This window comes from Hylobates moloch, unplaced genomic scaffold, assembly GCF_009828535.3.
Source record: "Hylobates moloch isolate HMO894 unplaced genomic scaffold, HMol_V3 SCAFFOLD_12, whole genome shotgun sequence".
NCBI lineage: Eukaryota > Metazoa > Chordata > Mammalia > Primates > Hylobatidae > Hylobates > Hylobates moloch.
The window spans coordinates 45,241,806-45,257,751 of NW_026652287.1; the positions used below are offsets into that span (position 1 = coordinate 45,241,806).

The 15,946-nt window shown below is 41.9% G+C and overlaps 1 long non-coding RNA gene across 2 annotated transcripts in view; it reads left to right on the forward strand.

Annotated features, from left to right (window-relative positions):
• The window catches only part of LOC131380770 (uncharacterized), a 41,622-nt gene continuing 25,676 nt past the window's right edge, over nucleotides 1-15,946 (forward strand). For both annotated transcript variants that reach the window (XR_009208948.1, XR_009208949.1), the window contains exon 1: nucleotides 1-119. This is a non-coding gene — a long non-coding RNA (uncharacterized LOC131380770). The remainder of the gene's footprint in view (nucleotides 120-15,946) is intronic.

Sequence of the window (15,946 nt, forward strand, 5' to 3'; positions counted from 1 at the left end):
GAGGTTGCTGGGCACCTCCACTATCGCCTGACCGTAATAGCCCCTGCTACGTGCGTTGTGACCAGTGCTGCATAGAGGAGATGACGGAGGACGGCCAGACACCTGGAAGCCGGAAAATGGTGAGTGTGCGGGGCCGGTGTCCCGAGACTTGAGGAGGGACAGGTTGGAACCGGCCGGAACCGGCTGTGGCGGGACCCGGGGCTCCCCTCGGCGACTTTGGGGTCTGGGACCCGGGTCCCTCTGGCGCAGCTGGGCCCTCGGTGCCCTCGGCCGCAGAGTGGGGCTGGGCTGGCATCCGGGACCCCGGGCATCCTGTCCCGTTCCTGCGCGACGCCTGCGGCCCGGCTCAGCCTCGGCGCCCTCTCTGGGCAGCTGCACGCCCGCAGCCCCGTGTCTCCCCAGCTTGCGCGGGAGCCCCGGGAGGGTCATGGGGAGGATTCCGACTCGTGTGTGGGGTTCGTGCGTGGGAGGAGCAGTGGTCTGTGTGGTCCTCAGTCCCTCCTTTCTCCATAAAGGTCACCCGTCTTCCCTTGAGGTTTCCAAATATATGGAAGTCAGGGTGTCAAATCCATAAACCTGTCTCCAGACTACCTCTTCCTGGGGCTGGCAGCAAATTCCTAAGTTTGCGGATCCCTTCCCGCATTCCCAAAGTCTAACGTCCCCTCTCCAGTTCACGGCGTCGTTGTCAATTGTTTGGCCTCTGGTGCATTTCACACGGACGCCGTGTTTCTCATTTTTCCAAAGAACCAGGGATGACTCGTTTTAATGGATTTATTTTTTGTTTGCGGATATTTTACATGCGAGGAAGGCAAAGAATACCCACCTGGAATTGTTGTATAAATCCTTATGACTCTCCTTCCAGTATCTCTCCTAAGCACAGACACCCTGCAGGAACTCGGGTTGAGGCTCCTCTTTGGAAACTTCCCTGGGTGACCTGTCTTTTTAGCAGTTTCGGGTCGGCACTGCCCGTCCTTGACTTTGTATTCTTGAAAAGATTTGACCACTTATTTGTGTGTCATTTTCTTCATGTATCTAAAATGTATATTATCAATAGCTATTAAAAGTATTATAATTTTTTATTTCTAATTTTTGTGGGTACATAGTAGGTGTATATATTTATGGAGTACACGAGATGTTTCGATGCAGGCATGCAACGTGAAATAAGCACATCGTGAAGAAAGGGATATCCCCTCAAGCATCTGAGTTGCAAACAATCCAGTTACACTCCATAAGTTATTTTAAAATGTACAGTTCTGGTTTTTTTTTTCCACCCACTAATTGTCCTCTCCTTTCTCTCAGGCTCCCACTACCTTTCCCAGCTTCTAATAACCACCCTGCTCTCTAAGTCCATGAGTTCAATTGTTTGATTTTCTCTTTCTTTCTCTTTCTTTCTTTCTTTCTTTCTTTCTTTCTTTCTTTCTTTCTTTCTTTTCTTTCTTTCTTTTCTTTCTTTTCTTTCTTTCTTTCTTTCTTTCTTTCTTTCTTTCTTTCTTTCTTTCTTTTTCTTTCTTTCTTTCTTTCTTTCTTGGCATCTTGCTCTGTCGCCCAGGCTGGAGTCCAGTGGCGCGATCTCGGCCCACTGCAAGCTCCGCCTCCCGAGTTCAAGCCATTCTCCTGCCTCAGCCTCCCGAGTAGCTGGGACTACAGGCCCCCGCCACCATGCCTGGCTAACTTTTTTTTGTACTTTTAGTAGAGACGGGGTTTCACCATGTTAGCCAGGATGGTCTCGATCTCCTGACCTCGTGATCCACCTGCCTTGGCCTCCCAAAGTTTTGAGATTACAGGCGTGAGCCACCATGGCCGGCTTGTTTGATTTTTGTAATAGATCCCACAAATAAGTGAGAAGATGTGGTGTTTATCTTTCTGTGCCTGGCTGATTTCACTTAACATAATGATCTCCAATTCCATCCATGTTACAAATGACTGGATTTCATTCGTTTTTTATGGCTGAATAGTACTCCATTGTGTATACGTACCACTTTTTTTTTTTTTTTTTTTTGGCAGAGTCTCACTCTGTGCACTGGTGTGATCTTGGCTCACTGCGACCTCCGCCTACAGGGTTCAGGTGATTCTTGTGCCTCAGCCTCCCGAGTCACTGGGATTACAGACATGTGCCTCCACACGGGGCTAATTTTTGTATTTTTAGTAGAGACCGGGTTTCGCCATATTGGCCAGGCCGGTCTCGAACCCCTGATCTCAGGTGATCACCTGCCTCGGCCTCCCAAAGTTGTATCACATTTTAAAAATCCATTCATCTGTTGAGGGACACTTACGTTGCTTCCAAATCTTAGCTATTGAAACAGTGCTGCTACAGATATTGGAGTGCAGCTATCCCTTCGATACACTGATTTCCTTTCTTTTGGGTATATTCCCAGCAGTGGGATTGCTGCATGGCATATGATAGCTCAATTTTTAGTTTTTTGAGGAACCTCCAAACCATTCTCCATAGTGGTTGTACTAATTTACATTCCTATCAACAGTATACAGAGGTTCCCTTTTCTCCACATCCTCTCCAGCTTTTGTTATTGCCTGCCTTTTTGACATAAGCCATTTTAACTGGGGTGAGATGATATCTCACTGTAGTTTTGATTTGCATTTCTCTGATGATCACTTTTTCATATAAACACCTTTCTATATGCCTGTTCGCCATTCATATGTCTTGTTTTGAGAACTGTCTATTCAAATCTTTCGTGCATTTTTTGATTGGATTATTAGACTTTTTTTCCTGTAGAGTTTGAGCTCCTTATATATTCTGGTTATATTAATCCCTTGACAGATGGGTAGTTTGCAAATATTTTCTCCCATTCTTTGCGTTGTGTCCACTTTGTTGATTGTATTCTTTGCTGTGCGGAAGCTTTTTAATTTTATGTGATCCCATTTGTCCATTTTTGCTTTGCTTGCCTGTGCTTGTGGGGTATTGCTCAAGAAATTTTTGCCCGGACCAGTGTCCTGGAGATTTTCCACAATATTTTCTTGTAGTAGTTTCCTGATTTGAGGTCTTCAATTTAAGTCTTTAATCCATTTTGATTTGGTTTTTTATTTGGCAAGAGATAAAGATCTAGTTTCATTCTTTTGCATATGGATATCCAGTTCCCAGTACCATTTATTGAAGAAACTATCTTTTCCCCAGTGTGTATTCTTTGCACCTTTGTCGAAAATGAGTTCACCCTAGGTGTGTGGATTTGTTTCTGGGTTCTCCCTTCTGTTCTGTTGCTCTATGTGTATGTCTTTGTGCCAGTACCATGCTGTTTTGGTTACTATAGCTCTGTAGTATAATTTGAAGTCTAGTAATGTGATTCTTCCAGTTTTGTTCTTTTTGTTTAGGATAGCTTTGGCTATTCTGTGTCTTTTGGGGTTCCATATCAATTTTAGGATTTTTTTTGTATTTCTGTGAAGAATATCCTTGGTATTTTGATAGGGATTGCTTTGAATCTGTAGATTGCTTTGGGTAAATGGACATTTTAACAATATTGATTCTTACAATCCATAAACATGGAATGTTTTTCCATTTTTTTGGTATCCTCTTCAATTTCTTCCATCAGTGTTTTATAGTTTTCATTATAAAGATCTCTCATTTCTTTGGTTAATTCCTAGGTATTTAATTTTATGTGTGGCTATTATAAATGGGATTACTTTTTAAATGTATTTTTCACGTTGTTCACAGTTGGCATATAGAAATGCTACTGATTTTTGTATGTTGATTTTGTATCCTGCAACTTTACTGAACTCGTTTATTCTTACGGTTTTCCTGTAGAGTCTTTAGGTTTTTACAAATATAAGATTATGTCATCAAAAGTATAAAAAATTTTAAAGAGGCAAGAAAGAGGTGAATTTCATAAAAAATAAAACACTTCAGTATTACATTGAAATTGGTGAACATTTTTTTCTTTTTTTCTTCCCCTTAGGTTGTGTAGTAAGTTTCTGAGGTCTGTTCTTTTTTTTTGTGGTGATTTCAAATGGAATTTCAGAGCATAGCCATACAACACCTAGAAGTATTCAAATATGATTATGAGACCATTCATTGCCATAGAAATAATAACTGAAATTTCTTTTTTTTCTTTCTTTTTTTTTTTTTGAGAAGGAGTCTCGCTCTGTCACCAGGCTGGAGTGCAGTGGTGCAATCTCGGCTCACTGCAACTTCCGCCTCCTGGGTTCAAGTGATTCTCCTGCCTCAGCCTCCTGAGTAGCTGGGACACAGGCGCCACCACCATGCCTGGCTAATTTTTGTATTTTTAGTAGAGTCGGGGTTTCACCATGTTGGCCGGGATGGTCTCCATCTCTTGACCTCGTGATCTGCCTGCCTTGGCCTCCCAAAGTGCTGGGATTACAGGCATGAGCCACCGCACCCGGCTCAATAACTGACATTTCATTTTCTGAAAACAATAGACACTTGTGGATTTCAGGGACTAGGGCTGCTTTGCTAAGGTGCCTTACAATTTTCTTAACACTTTACACATCAATACTTAATTTGAGAGATTTTGCAGAATTCTTCAAACATTGGGTTTGTCTCATTTAAAGTATCTGTTTAGGCTGCCTGTGTTGGCTCATGTCTAATCCCAGAACTTTGGGTGGCTCATGAGGCAGGAGGATTGCTTGAGTCCAAGAGTTCAAAATCAGCTTGGGCAACATGGCAAAATCCTCTTTACAACAAAATAAAAATACAATATCACTGGTGGTCCAAACTAACATCACTGCCCAAGCTAAGGCCACCCTTGAGCCTGCCAAGAGCAGTAATTAAAGGCCCTGTTGGTTCTTCTTGGGGAGCCTCCCTGTTCATACCACTAAGCCCTTTATACCGAGAGAAGCTACAGAGCACTGAAAAGCTGGGGATCCACATGCACATGTTTTGGGTGGAGGGGTTGCTTTCTGAGGTTGTAATTGTGGTTTTCTTGGGCGTGTTTTTTAGACATGAGGTTTGTTTTGCATTCATAATGTTGCCACATTCAGAGTATAATTCTTACATATTGAGAAAGTGTGTGAAGTTCAGAAGTGCTGTCTCCAGGACACAGGGTTAATGAATTTCGGAGGTTATTTTTGGGCCAGAACCTTAAAGTAAATCCAGCTGAGAGTTTCTTCTGCCCGAGAATTGAAGCCTGGGAGAGGAAGTATTTTCACACTGCCAGGGGCCAATTAGGGTGTACGGAGCTCCTAGAGTTCATTCCTGTGGCTACTCAAGTGTCTCTTCCCTTCATCACCAGGGACTGTTCCACTCTAGAAGTTATATGTCAAAGGGAGAGCATGGACCTCAACCATGTTAAGGTGTTTAACCTCTTGAATGTGGGTTTTCCTTGTGAATTGTGGGGAAGCAGCCTGCTTATCTGAGCTAATTAGAACATTTATGTTTCCTTTGGATTATTTTACCTGTTGAGTATTGTGGCCCTTCAACTCTGGTTTCCCTTATTTTATAATTTTATTGCCTGTGTCAGTGTGTAAGGTTTTCGTTTCTTTCACTTTGAAAATGACGGTTGTTAGATATGGTGGGAGTAAGGCAAGAAAATTCTGGAACTAAACAAAATGTTTGTTTCTTGAGGCCAGAGAACCTCAAGATACGAGATGGGTATATTTAAGTTCTCAGGTACTTTTTTCATTTTTAGATCAGTTTTTGTATGTGAATGTCCATAAAGAACTTTGAAATTTAAAAGGGTATAGTTACTAAGACAAATGAATTCCTGATTCCATTAGTAAGAGGAAAACAGTTGAATTCTTGTTTTAACTGATGTGAGGAAAACTACGAAAGTTTATGTAATCTTTGAAACTCCTGCTATATTTAAGGGATTAGGCCCAAATCCATAATGCATTTTATTTTATTTATTTATTTATTGAGACAGAGTCTCACTCTGTCACCCAGGCTGGAGTGTAGTGGCACAATCTTGGCTCACTGCAACCTCCCAGGTTCAAGTGACTCTCCTGCCTCAGCCTCCCCAGTAGCTGGGATTACAGCCATGTGCCACCACACCCAGCTAATTTTTGTATTTTTAGTAAAGACAGGGTTTCACCATGTTGGCCAGGCTGGTCTCAAACTCCTCACCTCAAATGATCTTCCCACCATGGCCTCCCAAGGTGCTGGGATTACAGGCGTGAACCACCACACCTGGCCCGGAATCCCTATTTAATGTTTGCTAACAACCTAAGACTCACCCTTCCCTTTTTCCCTTGTGACCCACACCTGGACAAGCTGATGAGTCTAAGGGCTCTCTTCTCTGTCATAGGCAAGAGATTTAAACCACGTAACCACCCGCCCATACAGGGGATCTTGTGCCCAACCCTACCCCAACCACGGTAAACAACCAGGCTAGGCTCCTTTCTTTGCTCTCTCAGGCCATTTCAGTTACGCTTGATGGGTCTGCCCTGCTCTCCCCAAGATCTCAACAATGTGAGCAATAAGCCTTTTAATACCCCCTCTGTGAGTGCCAGACCGTCATCAGTTTTGTCAGAACTATGTCTCTGAAGGTGACCACAATGATTGGTGCCATGAGCATGTTGTCCAGACACTGATCGCCACTTGTGGGTCCTTCGTCTCTTTATTTTTATTAGCATTTTTTGAGATGGAGTCTCGCTGTGTTGCCCAGGCTGGATTGCAGTGGTGCGATCTCGGCTCACTGCAACCTCTGCCTCCCGGGTTCAAGCGATTCTCCTGCCTCAGCTTCCTGAGTAGCTGGGACTACAGGCATGTGCCACCACGCCCAGCTAATTTTTTGTATTTTTAGTAGAGATGGGGTTTCACTATGTTAGCCAAGATGGTCTCAATTTCCTGACCTCGTGATCTGTCTGCCTTGGCCTCCCAAAGTGCTGGGATTACAGGCATGAGCCACCGCACCTGGCCTTTATTTTTTTAATTATTATTGTTATTATTATTTTTTGAGACAGAGTCTTGCTGTGTCACCCCGGCTGGAGTGCAGTGGCGTGATCTCAGCTCACTGCAACCTCTGCCTCCCAGGTTCAAGCAATTCTCCTGCCTCAGCCTCCTGAGTAGCTGGGATTACAGGTGTGCATCACCACGCCCAAGTTATTTTTGATCTTCTCTTGCTCTGACTTGCTAACCTACTGTCCTGCCTGATGGCCAACATGTCCGGCGAGCTGCTGCTGGCTAGAAAGCTGGTGCTTCGAGTGTGCTGCTCTGTGTTGCATGTTGAGCCCTACCAAGTATGGGTTCTATATTCAGCTGATTAAATCTGCCTTTTTAAAAATAATTCTTTGGCATTTAAGAGTAGGAATATGCTATTGGAACCCTCCTTCAATTGATGCTGGATCTATCTGTGTGTTTAGAGTGAAGCTGTGCCTGATGCTGGGTTGGCCCGGTGTGCAGGGTGCGGCGGGAGGGTGGACTATATACACCCTGTACAGGAGGTGCTCCTGAAACAGTAGTCATTTAAAGAGGAGAGAGAGAGAGAGAGAGAGAGAGGGAGGGAGGGAGGAAAGGCAGCCATCAGGTGGCACACTGAGTCCACACCCCAAAAGGCAAAGGGCTCACCAGGACCTTAAGGACCTCTGCTGCTGCTGCTTCTGCTTCAGGTGCCTTTATCACAACAAATATCCTGACCCTGAGGCATAGACAGGACAATATCCATGATTCCCCAGTGGCATAACAAAGGGGTTAGTTTACACCTGACATAGGCTAGGGATTCTTAAACCCCATGAAGGAACCATTGCCATGGAGGAGGCCTCTAACTCTGATGACAGTGAACTGAGCCTCTCTGGAGGAAAAAAAAATTGTAACTGTCCCATTAGAGAAAATACCCCTTTTCCTTGAAGTATGTCCACTGACCAAAAAGAAAGAAAGAAAGAAAAAAAAAAACATAGAAGGAAGGGAGGGAGGGAGGGATCTCTTGACCTCAAACTCTTAGCCTGTGGAACCTAGTGTGACCCCATGTCTCTCTCTCTCTCTCTCTTTTTTTTTTTTTTTTTTTTTTTGAGACGGAGTCTTGCTCTGTCGCCCAGGCTGGAGTGCAGTGGCGCAATCTCGGCTCACTGCAAGCTCCGCCTCCCAGGTTCATGCCATTCTCCTGCCTCAGTCTCCCGAGTAGCTGGGACTACAGGCACCCGCCACTGCAACCGGCTAATTTTTTGTATATTTAGTAGAGACGGAGTTTCAACGTGTTAGCCAGGATGGTCTCGAGCTCCCAACCTCAGGTGATCCGCCTGCCTCAGCCTCCCAAAGTGCTGGGATTACAGGCATGAGCCTCCGCGCCCAAACAAAACTGAGAGTAAGTTTTGAAACTAGGAAGAGTGAGGCTTCCAGCTTTGTTGTTGTTGTTTTTTTTTTTGTTTTTTTGTTTTTTTTTTGAGATGGAGTTTTGCTCTTGTTGCACAGGCTGGAGTGCAGTGGTGTGATCTCGGGTCACTGCAACCTCCGCCTCCCAGGTTCAATCGATTCTCCTGCCTCAGCCTCCCGAGAAGCTGGGATTACAGGCATGTGCCACCACACCCAGCTAATTTTTTGTGTTTTTAGTAGAGACAGGGTTGCTTCATGTTGGCCAGGCTGGTCTCAAACTCCTGACCTCAGGTGATCCACCCACCTTGGCCTCCCAAAGTCCAGAGATTACAGGTGTGAGCCACCATGTCCAGCCTGTTGTTCTTTTTCAAGATTGTTTTGGCTATTTGGGGTCCTTTGAGGTTCCCTGTGAATTTTAGGATGAGTGTTTCTGTTTCCAGAAAAAATGTCATGGGCATTTTGATAATGATTGCTTTGAATCTGTAGAGCATTTGCAGTAATATATTGACACCTTAACAAAATTAAGTCTTTTAAACTATGAACACAGAATGTCTTTCCATTTATTTATAGCTTTAATTTCTTTCAGTAACGTTTTATAGTTTTCAGTATTCAAGTCTTTTGCTTTTTTGGTTAATTTTTTGTCATGGCGTTTTGCTGTGTTGTCCAGATTGGTCTCAAACTCCTGGGCTCAAGCTGTTCTCCCATCTTAGGATCTTCAGTAGCTGGTACCACATGTCTATGTCACCATAGCTAGCTGTTTTTTTGTTTTTGTTTTTGTTTTTGAGACAGGGTCTCATTCTGTCTCCAGGTGGTAGTGCAGTGGTGCAATCATGGCTCACTGCAGTCTCAACCTCCTGGGCTTAAGTGGTCCTCCCATCTCAGCCTCCCAGTAGCTGGGAGTACAGGCGCAGGCCAGCACATCCAGCCAATTTTTTGATTTTTTTTTTGTAGTATGAGGTCTCACTTTGTTGCTCAGGCTTGTCTTGAACTTCTGGGCTCAAGTGATCCTCCCACCTTGGCCTTCCAAAGTGCTGATTTTGCAGGCGTGAGCCACCGTGCTTGGCCTGTTTTATTCTTTTTGATGTTATTACTAATGTAATTGTTTTCTTAATTTCCTTTTCAGATTATTCACTGTTAGTGTATTGAAATGTAATTTTAGGCTGGGCACGGTAGCTCACACCTGTAATTCCAGCACTTTGGGAGGCCGAGGCGGGTGGATCATGAGGTCAGGGGTTTGAGACCAGCCTGACCAACATGGTGAAACCCTGTCTCTACTAAAAAATACAAAAATTATCTGGGCCTGGTGGTGGGCGGCTATAATCCCAGCTACTCAGGAGGCTGAGGCAGGAGAATTGCTTGAACCTGGGAGGTGGAGGTTGCAGTGAGCCAAGATCGCATCATTGCACTCCAGCCCGGGAAACAGAGCGAGACTCCGTCCCAAAAAAAAAAAAAAAATGTAATTTTAAATGTTAATTTTGTATGCTGCAACTTTGCTGAATTCATTTATGAGTTCAGTTTTTGTGTACATATATGTGTATGTAATCTTTAGGATTTTCTACACATAAGATTATGTCATCTGCCAACATAATTTTATTTCTTCCTTGCCCATTTGGATGCCTTTTCTTTTTCTTTTTCTTTTTTTCTGAGACAGAGTCTCACTGAGCCACCCAGGCTGGAGTGCAGTGGCGCAATCTTGGCTCACTGTAACCACCGTCACCTGGGTTCAAGCAATTCTCCCGTCTCAGCCTCCCGAGTACCTGGGATTACAGGCACTCACCATCATGCCCGGGTAATTTTTGTATTTTAGTAGAGACAGGTTTTCATCTTGTTGGACAGGCCGATCTTGAACTCCTGGCCTCAGGTGATCCACCCGCCTCGGCCTCCTGAAGTGCTAGGATTATAGGCATCAGCCACTGTGCCCAGCTGGATGCCTTTTCTTTTTCTTACCTAATTACTCTGACTAGCTCTTCCAGTACTATGTTGAATGGAAGTGGTGAAAGCAGTTATCCTATCTTGTTTCTGATCTTAGGGGAAAAGATCACCATTTTTGTATTTCACCATGAAGTATGATAGTCTTGTAGATTCTTCATGTATGGCCTATTATATTGACCTAGTTTCCTCCCATTCCTAGTTTGTTGTTTATCATCAACAGGTCTTGAATTTTGTCAGATGCCTTTTCTATATCAATTGAGATTACTGTGATTTTTCCATCATTTGGCTAATGTGGTATATTGACTGATTTTCATAGGATGCACTGTTTGCATTCTGGAGATACATCTCACTTGATCATGGTTTAGAAGTTTTTAAAAAATACAGATGGAGTCTTGCTCTGTTGCCCAGGCTGGAGTGCAGTGGCATGATCATAACTCACTGTAGTCTCCAAAGTCCTGGGCTCAAGTAATCCTCCCACCTCAGCTTCCCAAGTAACTGGGACTACAGGTGCATGCCACCACACCTGGCTAATTTTTATGTATTTTGTAGACATAGGGTCTTGCTATGTTGCTTTTCATATGCCTGTTTGCCATTTGTATATCTTCTTTTGAGAAATGTCTATTCAAATCTTTTGCCCATTTTTTGACCAGATTATTAGATTTTTTTCCTGTAGAGTTGTTTGAGCTCTGTATATATTCTGGTTATTAACCCCTTGTCAGAGAGGTAGTTTGGAAATAAATATTTTCTCCCACTCAGTGGGTTGTACTTTCACTTTACTGATTGTATCTTTTGCTGTGCAGAAGCTTTTGTAACTTGATGTGATACCATTTGTCCATTTTTGCTTTGGTTGCCTGTGCTTGTGGGGTATGCCCAATAAATCTTTGCCTAGACCAATGTCCTGGAGATTTTGCCCAGTGTTCTTGTAGTAGTTTTATAGTTTGAGGTCTTATATCTAAGTCTTTAATCCATTTCAGTTTTTGTATATGGTGAGAGATAGGGATCTAGCTTCATTCTTCTGTACATGGATATCCAGTTTTCCCAGCACCATTTGTTGAAAAGACTGCCTTTCCCCAGTGTATGTTCTTGGCACCTTTGTCAAAAATGAGTTCACTGTGGGTGTATGGATTTATTTTTGGGTTCTCTTCTGTTCCATTGGTCTATGTGTCTCCTTTCATGCCGGTACCATGCTGCTGTGGTTACTATAGCTCTGTAGTGTAATTTGAAGTCAGGTAATGTGATTCTTCCAGTTTTGTTCTTTTGGTTTAGGATAGTTTTGGCTATTCTGTGTCTTTTATGGTACCATATAAATTTTAGGTTTTTTTTTTTTCTATTTCTGTGAAGAATGTCCTTGGTATTTTGACAGGGATTGCACTGAATCTGTAGATTGCTTTAGGTAGTATGGACATTTTAACACTTGATTCTTGTAATCCATGAACATGGAATATCTTTCCATTTTTTGGTATCCTCTTCAATTTCTTTCCTCAGTGTTTTACAGTTTTCATTATAGAGATCTTTCACTTCTTTGGTTAAGTTGGTTTCTCAGTAAAATTTAATTTTACATGTGGCTGTTGTAAATGGGATTAATTTCTTATTTCTTTTTCACATTGTTCACTGTTGCATAGAAATGCTACTAGTTTTGTATGTTGACTTTGTATCTTGCAACTTTACTGAATTTGTTCATTCTAATTGTTTTCTTGTGAATTCTTTAGGTTTTTCCAAATATAATATCATATAATCAGCAAACAGAGATAATTTGACTTCTTCCTTTCCAATTTGGATGCCCTTTGTATTTTCTTCATCTGATTGCTCTAGCTGGGACTTCTGGTACCATGTTCAATGACAGTGTGACAGGGGGCATCCTTTTTGTGTTCCAGATCTTCGAGAAAACACTTTCAGTTTTCCCCCATTCAGTATGATACTAGCTATGGGTCTGTCATATATGGTTGTGATTATGTTGAGGTATGTTCCTTCTGTACCCACTTTTTTGAGGGTTTTTATTATGAAGGGATGTTGAATTTTATCAAATGCTTTTTCAGGATCAGTTGAAATGATCATATGGTTTTTATCCATCATTCTGGTCATGCAATGTATCACATTGGTTCATCTGCATAGGTTGATCCTTGCATCCCAGAGATAAATCCCACTTGGTCATGATGAATGCTCTTTCTGATGTGTTGTTGAATTTGGTTAGTATTTTGTTGAGGATTTTTACATCAATATTCATCAGTGATATTGGCCTAGAGTTTTGGTTTTTTTGATGTGCCTTTGGTTTTGGTATCAAGGTAATAGTGGCCTTGTGGATTGAGTTTGGAAATACTCCCTACTCTGTTTTTTGGAATAGTTTGAGTAGGATTGGTATTAGTTCTTTAAATGTTTGGTGGAATTCAGCAGTGAAGCCATTGGGTTCTGAGTTTTTCTTTACTGGGAGACTATTATGGCTTCAATCTTGTTACTTGTTACTGGTCTGTTCAGGTTTTGGATTTCTTCCTGATTCAATCTCAGTAGGTTGTATGTATCTAGGAATTTTTTACATTTTTTCTATTTTTTCCAATTTATTGGCATATAGTTACTCATAGTAGCCGCTAATGCTTTGAATTTTTGTAATATCATTTGTCTTCTTTTCCATTTCTAATTTATCTGGATCCTCTTTTTTTCTTATTTAGTCTGGCTAAACATTTGTCAATTTTGTTTAACTTAAAAAATTGATGCTTTGGCCAGGCGCGGTAGCTCATGCCTACAATCCCAGCACTTTAGGAGGCTGAGGTGGGCGGATCACGAGGTCAGGAGTTCAAGACTAGCCTGGCTAACATGGTGAAACCCTGGCTCTACTGAAAATACAAAAATTAGCTGGGTGTGGTGGCGCATTCCTGTAATCCCAGCTACTAGGGAGACTGAGGCAGGAGAATTGCTTGAACTGGGACCTGGGATGCAGAGATTGCAGTGAGCTGAGATCACACCACTGCACTCCAGCCTGGGCTACAGAGTGAGAGTCAGTCTCAAAAAAAATAAAAATAAAAATTTGTCTTTTGTATTTTCATTTACTTCTGCTCTAATCTTTATTATTTCTTTTCTTCTACCAATTTTGGGTTTGGTTTGCTTTTGTTTTCTAGATTTTTAAGATGCATTGTTAGATTGTTTCAAGTTCTTCCTCCTTTTTTTTTTTTTTGAGACAGAGTCTCACTCTGTCACCAGGCTGGAGTGCAGTGGCATGATCTTGGCTCGCTGCAAGCTCCGCCTCCCGGGTTCATGCCATTCTCCTGCCTCAGCCTCCCGAGTAGCTAGGACTACAGGCGCCCACCATCACGCCTGGCTAATTTTTTGTATTTTTAGTAGAGACAGCGTTTCACCGTGTTAGCCAGGATGGTCTGAATCTCCTGACCTCGTGATCCACCCACCTCGGCCTCCCAAAGTGCTGGGGTTACAGGCGTGAGCCACCATGCCTGGCCTCTTCCTCCTTTTTTATGTAGGCATGTAGTAGCTATAAACTTCCCTCTGAGTACTGCTTTTGCTGTATCCCATAGGTTTTGGCATGTTGTGTTGCCATTATCATTTGTTTCAAGAAGTTGTTCCATTTTCTTAATTTCTTCATTGACCCACTGGTCATTCAGGAGCATATTGTTTAATTTCCATGTATCTGTATAGTTTCCAAAATTCCTCGTTATTTATTTCTAGTTTTATTCCATTGTGGTTAGAGAAGATGCTTGATATTATTTCAATATTTTTTTAAGTTTTTAAATTTTTATTTATTTATTTTTAGACAGAGTCTTGCTCTGGAGTGCAGTGGTGCAATCTCGGCTCACTGCAAACTCCACCTTCTGGGTTCAAGTGATTCTCCTGCCTCAACCTCCTGAGTAGCTGGGACTACAGGTGCATGCCACCATGCCTAGCTAATTTTTGTATTTTTAGTAGAGACAGGGTTGCACCATGTTGGCCAGGATGGTCTCAATCTCTTGACCTCGTGATCTGCCCACCTCGGCCTCCCAAAGTGCTGGGATTACAGGTGTGAACCACTGTGCCTGGCCTTTTTGAATGTTTTAAAACTCATTTTGTGACCTATATATGGCCTATCCTTGAGAATGATCCATGTGCTGAGGAAAAGAATGTATATTCTGCAGCTTTTGGATGAAATGTTCTGTAAATATCTATTAGATCCGTTTGATCTATAGTGCAGATTAAGTCTGATGTTTCTTCATTGATTTTTTGTCTGGAAGATCTAAGTCTGAAAGCGGGGTGTTGAAGTATCCAGCTCTTATTGTATCAGGGCCTCTCTCTTTAGCTCTAATAATATTTCCTTTTTATATCTGTGTGCTCCAGTGTTGGGTGCATATATATTTACAACTGTTATATCCTCTTGCTGAACTGACCCCTTTATTATTATATAGTGACCTTCTTTGTTTCTTCTTACAGTTTTTGTCTTGAAATCTATTTTGTCTGATATAAATATAGCAACTACTGCTCTTTTTTGGTTTCCATTAGCATGGAATATCTTTTTCCATCCCTTTATTTTCAGTCTGTGTGTGTCTTTATAGGTGAAGTGTATTTCTTGTAGGCAGCAGATCAGTAGGTTTTGGTTTTTCATCCATTCAGCCAGTTTGTGTCTTTGGATTGCACAGTTTAGTCCATTTATATTATTATTGATAAATAAGGACTTACTCCTGCCATTTTGCTATTTGTTTTCTGGTTGTTTAGTGGTCTTCTCTTCCTCTTTTCCTTTCTTCCTGTCTTCCTCTAGTGAAGGTGATTTTCTCTGATGATAAGATTCAGTGTCTTTTTATTTTTTGTGTATCCATTGTTTTTTTGGTTTAAGGTTACCATGAAGCTTGTAAATACTATCTTTTAACCCATTGTTTTGAACTGATAACACCATTTGCATAAACAAGCAAAAAGAAAATAAAAACTCTACCACCTGGTTCACCCCCTTTTTAACTTTTAGTTGTTTCTATTTATATCTAATTGTACTATGTCTTGAAAAATTATGTTTATTATTTTTGAGTTGTTCACTGTTTAAGTCTTTCTACTTAGGATAGGAGTAGTTTACAGGCTGGGTACGGTGGCTCATGCCTGTAATCCCGGCACTTTGGGAGGCCGAGGTGGGTGGATCATGAAGTCAGGAGATCGATACCATCCTGGCCAACATGGTGAAACCCCATCTCTACTAAACATACAAAAATTTTCTGGGCATGGTGGTGTGTGCCTGTAATCTCAGCTACTCGGGAGGCTGAGGCAGGAGAATCACTTAAACCAGGGAGTCGGAGGTTGCAGTAAGCTGAGATTGTACCACTGCACTCCATCCTGGCAACAGTGAGACTCTGTCTAAAAATAAAAAAAAAAAAAAAAAGTAGTTTACATAGCACAGTTACAATGTTACAATATTCTGTATTTTCCTGTTTACTATTACTAGTGAGTTTTGAACCTTCAGTGATTATTTATTGCTCATTAATGTCCTTTTCTTTCTGATTGAAGTGCTCCCTTTAGCATTTCTTGTAGGACTGGTCTGGTATTGATGAAATCCCTCAGCTTTTATCTGGGAAAGTCTTTATTTCTTCTTCATGCTTGAAGGATATTTTCACCAGATATACTATTCTAGGGTAAAAGTTTTTTCCTTCAGCCCTTTAAATATGTATTGCCACTCTCTCCTGGCCTGTAAGGTTTCCACTGAAAAGTCTGCTGCCAGATGTATTGGAGCTCCATCGTATGTTATTTGTTTCTTTTCTCTTGTTCCTTTTTAGGATCCTTTCTTTATCCTTGAACTTTGGGAGTTTGATTATGAAATGCCTTGAGGTAGTCTTCTTTGGGTTAAAT